Source organism: Ambystoma mexicanum, chromosome 11 (assembly GCF_040938575.1).
Source record: "Ambystoma mexicanum isolate Mex_15411 chromosome 11, UKY_AmexF1_1, whole genome shotgun sequence".
In the NCBI taxonomy this organism is placed as follows: domain Eukaryota; kingdom Metazoa; phylum Chordata; class Amphibia; order Caudata; family Ambystomatidae; genus Ambystoma; species Ambystoma mexicanum.
Genome location: NC_090934.1, coordinates 1,010,653,496 through 1,010,660,028, shown reverse-complemented (window position 1 = coordinate 1,010,660,028; position 6,533 = coordinate 1,010,653,496). Strand labels below are relative to the sequence as shown.

The 6,533-nt window shown below is 44.0% G+C and overlaps 1 long non-coding RNA gene across 1 annotated transcript; it reads right to left on the bottom strand.

The window, feature by feature from the left end:
* Positions 1–439: 439 nt before the first annotated feature.
* Positions 440–5,720, bottom strand: LOC138504038 (uncharacterized). The gene is made up of 2 exons (XR_011279758.1): positions 5,622–5,720; positions 440–859 (listed from the first exon to the last, which is right to left on the bottom strand). It is a non-coding gene; the product is annotated as an uncharacterized lncRNA (long non-coding RNA).
* Positions 5,721–6,533: the final 813 nt, after the last annotated feature.

Sequence of the window (6,533 nt, the reverse complement as noted above, 5' to 3'; positions counted from 1 at the left end):
CTTCCTGAGTAGGGGCTGGCCTTGGTTGCTAAGCAGCCAGCGCCTGCTTTCAGACTGGCACTCTGAGGCAGGTCTTCTGTATTTAGACACAGGGAGAGCAGCAACGGCACTGGATCTCTCCCTTGTGTCCAGTCTTTTGGGTGGCCATTTTGGTTGTCTATTGAAGGGGAAGCATACCCAGATGAGATGCCTTTTGGAGCATAGGTCTTCTTCCCACCTCCTCCAGTTCTCCTGCAGGATCCCATAAAAATAGGAGACAGGAGAGGGTCTCAGAGGAGAGACTGCAGGAAATCTTTAAGAAAGCCCTTAAGGAGGAAGGCATTAGAAGCAGGAGCAAGTGCAGGCATATCTCCCCCTCCTCCTCTTCATCTTTAGAATGACTAATCCCCCACACTAACGTGAGATGGGGGTTTAGATTCTATTAAAGACAAGGAGGCGATTATTATGCATTACAATCTTTACTCTGAAACCACAGCAGCAAAGAAAAAACTTTTACAAACAAAAAAGTTTCAACAACAGAACTAGATAAAGTTCAATGTCAATGCATGGGGAACTCCCCAAACCATCATGGAGGATAGGTCATACCCTGCAGGGGACCAATGAGCAGGGACCCTCCTTTATATATGTCCATTACTCTAACGCCAACCCCTCTTTCTGCAGCTGACTTGCACCAGACGCCCAATGGAACGGTTGAACTGCGTAGCGCAGAGAAAAAGGATCCAGCGAAACCGGAGATCTCAACCTTTCCGCAGCCTGAAGCAATGAAGAAGTTCTTCTGGATAGGACTTCTCACCCGAAATCACGCACTCCAGAACTTGTAACTGCGATCCACACTCCTGAGCAGAACCTCAACTCGTACCTGTAAGAACAACAAGCAAGAAGGGTGGGTGGTTGGGAAGAACAACAAACCAAAGAATGTTCTCACTTGAACCACCTGTGTACATGCGTATCACAATTGTCATATCATATCATATCATATCCAGGGTGGGTGGGAGGGATAATAATCGCCTCCTTGTCTTTAATAGAATCTAAACCCCCATCTCACGTTAGTGTGGGGGATTATTCATTCTATGACAAGACAGGAGGCTCATATTATGCAAGTTCAAAGCCCTTGCATCTCATTAGTAAGTACAAAATGATCCAATATAATAGATAATATAATAAAATTAAAGGAAAGGTAACATTTTTTAAATGCTTTCATTAAATCAATCTGTTGACCAATCAGAGAATTGCCCAAGACTAGGTTGCCCGAAAAGCTGTCTTATAAGGCAAAGTCAAATCCACTGCAAGAAAAACAGGAATGTGCCAAATCCAGCGTTCCTTACAGGCCACCAAAACCAACTGGTTAAAAGAGGGGAAAACATTGAACAAAGTTTTCCTATACTAATAGGTTAGGACAAAACCATCTGAAATAAACACCTATGTTGTTCAATCAAATATTCAAAACACTTAAATTCGTACCATTTTTGGGGACCTAGAAAGCAAACCAATGAAAACAAACACCTAGCTCTCCTGGAGATAAAGAAAAGTACCCCATAGGGGTGAAAGTCTTATAGGTTCCATCCCATGCATTAAAGGAAGATATCGCATTAGAAACAGGGCATGTCACAGAACTACACTGGGGAACCAAGAGGGAAAGACAAATCTTCAAAAGGGTAAAATGGGAGTAAAAAATCATTTTTATAAATTTTGTAATAGGACAATCCATCCTGAGCGGAGCTGAAAAGCAATAGAATTAATCTACAATTGTCTTCAGACATATGTGTATACTAAGGAGGGAAGTCTTCTGGAGGCAGAAGCAGAATGGAAGAGAGGGCCCCACCTGAGAAGCTAAACCCGTCAAACCGCCAACACTTAGACCCTCAGACCTCCCGAACTCTTGAAGAAGGACTCTGCTACCATGACAAAAGGCAGATATTATAAACCTGATCCTTAAGAGGCCAAACTTGGCAAGAAGAAAAAATGTATCCGACATCCAATCACTACCATTATAGTGATATCTAAACTCCTTTGTAGGTATGCCCGGTGCTTGAACCTTGATCCCTCCTCCCTGGTGATAAATCCCCTAGCGGATCAAAAGTAACCGAAGGAGGACACCAAATTTCCAAAATCTTAGCAAGACTCTAAACTGCAAAGAACTGATCACTAAATGGTTAAACTGAAGGTGTACACCAGAAGAGGTCCAACCTATATTTCAGCCAATTTGCAGATCTTTGAAGCTCACAGCACCCTGAGCTGGCACCTTACTGCAAACAAACTCTTGTGAAAACCCCAAAGGTCCACCTGCCATGCAGGTGACTATGATAATCAAGTCATCAACCAAATATATATCCCAGCACTCTGGTAATCGTAGCGGCAGACACCGTCTGAAAGTTAATGTATAGACTCTGGAACGCATCGTGATAGAGGGTCATAACGTGGATGGGGGATAGTATCACTCCCAGACCCCTCTATCCCACCAAGGGATATTGAGCCTTCCCAAAAGAGGAGAAACCTCCCCCACTTATCCAAAGGAAAAACCTTGCAATCCAGAAAGAAAACTACCCTGAGGACCACATTAAAGCCCCGCTTTACACCGTTAAGAGAAATAAATACCCACTAGCGCCTCTAACCAATCCCCTGACTGGACAGACTCCAGTTAACTTATTGAAATACCAGAGATTAGCACAAAGGAAAGTAACAGACGGGAGGGAAATGCTCAGTGCGAGTCTGCACTGGTCACCCGCCAGAAATCCTGTAAAAAGGAAAAAACTGAAACCATTGGATACTCCCAGAGGTGTAATATTATGATGCAATCTCCCCCAAGGATGGCAGGAAAACTGAAACCATTGGATACTCCCAGAGGCGTAATATTATGATGCAATCTCCCCCAAGGATGGCAGGAAGGGGAATGAGGGGGAAAGAACTCTGGATAATTATCAATGCCCTGTAAATGCAAGGTTGAGAAGAAATCTGGGACCACTGTCCCCTCAAACCCTGAGGTCTGAGTCACTGTATTCATGTGAGGCTGACTGGCCACTAAGGGAATCAGGGGAAGGAAAAACTAAGCACATTGTCCATAGCAAAACAGTACTTATACAGTACTACGAACCCTCAGGTATATGAGTGGTGCTTAACACTACTACGAGCGTTGTGTGGTGTGAGGTGTTCACTTATCGATCTCAGCTGGATAAAAGACTGATGTAGACCTTTCCAAAATTAGGAACCTGTATCAGAACGGTCAGCACGGATATGAAAACAGCACTCTAAAGAGGTTAAGCAACGCTCATGAGGGTACAGAAGCCTGCGTGTACTCCTCGAGCATAGGAGAAGTTGCAACACACTGTTAGACGGTTAGCTGAACCATAGGCCAAGCTTTGGGAGGAAAAACATGAGGCAGGCGCCAGCAAGTTATTATTTGGCAACTCGTCTAACTGATACCATCAAGTGTTTCCAAACACTCCATCCAAGTAAAACATGGTTGCTCAACTTGTCATGTAAAAAACTGAACGGTTACCCTCGAGCTGACCCTGTCTCCACCAGAAACCAAAAGAATAAGGAATGTCCAATGGGACAAAAGTAGGGGAGAACAAACGTCCCCACTAAAGAGAGCCTTAAGCCCTACAGACCTCAATAGAGGCATAACGCATCATCTTTATTCTTCCTCATGTTGAGAGAAAATACTGTAGCTTAATCAGCACTGGTATTGGGTGGAGCAATTGAGGTCGGGAATCAAAACCTAAGGAAAGGACTGAGTTGTCCTGAAACTAACTAAGGTAAAGGGTGACAGAATTTTTAACTAAAAGATGAATGATAACACCAGATAGATGGTTAGAGAGGAAGGTACAACCCCATATGGGTCTGTTTACAACCACTTCCACACTCTTTTCTTTAAAGCACTTAATAAATAAAGAATATATAATATATGAAATATATATAAAATATCCAAAGAAGAGGGGTTACGCCCTCACAGGGGACCGAATCCCCGGCCCTTATATAAGCTGATACTCACTGAGCTTTCTGGGCCACTGACAATTCTGAAAAAACGCAAATGTGTTCCAGTCAACACTTAAACATATTGTTTATCAAAGCGTACACTGAGCAAGTGCACCTCAACTGCTCACCCCAGCAGGGTGAGGCAACCAATAGTACACGAGGGAGCACCTCGCAGTAGGAACAAGGCGAAGCCTGAAACCGAGCAGGTTACTGCACGCCTACAAGACCAAACAATGGCGTCAGCCATATGCAGCACCTAAACAAAGCTGCCGACCTTAAGGAAGGAATACACTGAGCAAGTGCACCTCCAACTGCTCGCCCGAGCAGGGCGTGATAATCAGCAGTACACGAGGGGGTAACCTTGCATTAGAACTCAGGCAGAGCCTGAAACCGAGCAGGTTATGGTGCATGCCAGTTAAGGTAATTACCCAAGTTGCCCACTTTAAGGGAGGAAACACTGAGCAAGTGTACCTCAACTGCTCACCCTAGCAGGGTGTGGACACAGCCGTATACAAGGGGACCCCTCGCAGAAACCCCAGGCAACCTTGCCACCGAGCAGGTGACTGCACCTTTCCAGGGAAGATAACCCAAACAAAAGAAAACTGTCAAGTTGAAGGTAGGATACACTGAGCAAGTGCACCTCCAACTGCTCGCCCGAGCAGGGTGTGATAATCAGCAGTACACGAGGGGGTAACCTCGCAATAGAATCAGGCTGAACCTGAAACCGAACTTATGGCACCTACAGTGAAGGCAAAGCACATAACTTAAGAAATAAGTAAATGAATAAATAAACAAAGAAAATAAAATAAAACTGCAGACTGGCAGTGCATCGGGCTCTTGCGCTGGATGGTCAGACTTTGACCTAACAAACCCACAGTCTATCAGTAAACATTCTTTCTTTCCAGCACTAAAGGTAAGGAAATGTGTTGTGTCACCAGGGATACGAAATTACAAACATTTAACAAAACCACATTTTTACTATTAAAATGTTTGTGCTATAATCTTTCTGAAGAAGTCATGAACCAACCAAATGCCCATTAGGAAATCCCTGCTCAACTGAGCAAAAAAGGTGACAATCAAATACCTCCATTGTAAAATACAATTATTTAAAATATAACAATTAAAATATCTAATCTTAAAATATACAAATAAACATGCGCTGGTCGGCCGCACCCGGGTCTTCCTGCATGGGAGACCTGCAGCTCTATATTTGAGCTAACTTGGCTCAGTACTGAAACAGAGGCTTTTGTTACAAACATAAGCCACAGGGGCAGGCCGAACCCAAAGCCCACGAATTCAAACAGGCGAAATGAAGAGGGAACAGGGAACAGTGTAAACAACACTGCTCTCGCGCACGCCGGGAGCGAGTTGATTAATGCACTAGAAACACCTGAGTTTACAAGCGCGAGAAATTTTTAAAGAAGAAATAAATTAGAGAGCTCCCTCGAACTCACAACCTCATGGACTGTAGTCCGAAATTCAACCATTGCACCACTGCTTCAGCTGAAACAGGAAGTATGAGCATAATACATATTTTCTTTTTGAAAGACACCAAAATGAAACCAACGGCCGCACGCGGCTATCCAGATACATTGTATCAAATACACAAATTCCTTTATAATAAAAGGTAATTAACACATATTTACCATATAAATAATATATGTCATATTCAAACTAATAAAGCCTACTACTGACAAACAATGTAAGACACAACTGAAAGGGGTGACTTAGCTCTGTGGTGTCAGCAGCAAAGAAAGAGGGGTTGGCGTTAGAGTAATGGACATATATAAAGGAGGGTCCCTGCTCATTGGTCCCCTGCAGGGTATGACCTATCCTCCATGATGGTTTGGGGAGTTCCCCATGCATTGACATTGAACTTTATCTAGTTCTGTTGTTGAAACCTTTTTGTTTGTAAAAGTTTTTTCTTTGCTGCTGTGGTTTCAGAGTAAAGATTGTAATGCATAATATGAGCCTCCTGTCTTGTCATAGAATTCTACTTCTCCAGCTTTGCAGAGGGCTCCCCTTCCTCATGTTGGGTAATGTAATTGTGCTTAGTCACTCATGTTGCTCGTGAGTTGAATGAGAATTAGAATAGGGAACGTGGGTAAGGGACGGTTAGGAGATGCTGGGGAGGTTTGTAGTGGATGCAGCAGTGCCGGCCCGTTGGTGAATAAAGAAACACTGACAGCACCTCTTTCCGACTCTGTGTGGTGCAGATTACTTCATTTTTTGATGAGCCCCGCGAGACAGACCCACGCATGGGGGCCATCCGTGCGTCTTCAGTTCGGCAGTGAGAAGCACAGCATTCGTTTTAAGGTATCCGGAGCCACAACACAGTGGATCAACTCCAGGTATGGAGCTCAGAGCGGAACAGCAACGGGAGGGGCCTGAAATGTGTATAAAAAGAAAGACCCGAATGGTGTAAAAGAAGCGCAAGGGTCCGATGCAATTCCATTACTGTTGCACGTGCACGCCACTATCCTAACAGACATTAGAGGAAAAGCTGTAGCAACGTCAAAAGACGTGCAGGCATTTTTGATCCAGGCAAATGTGTTTGT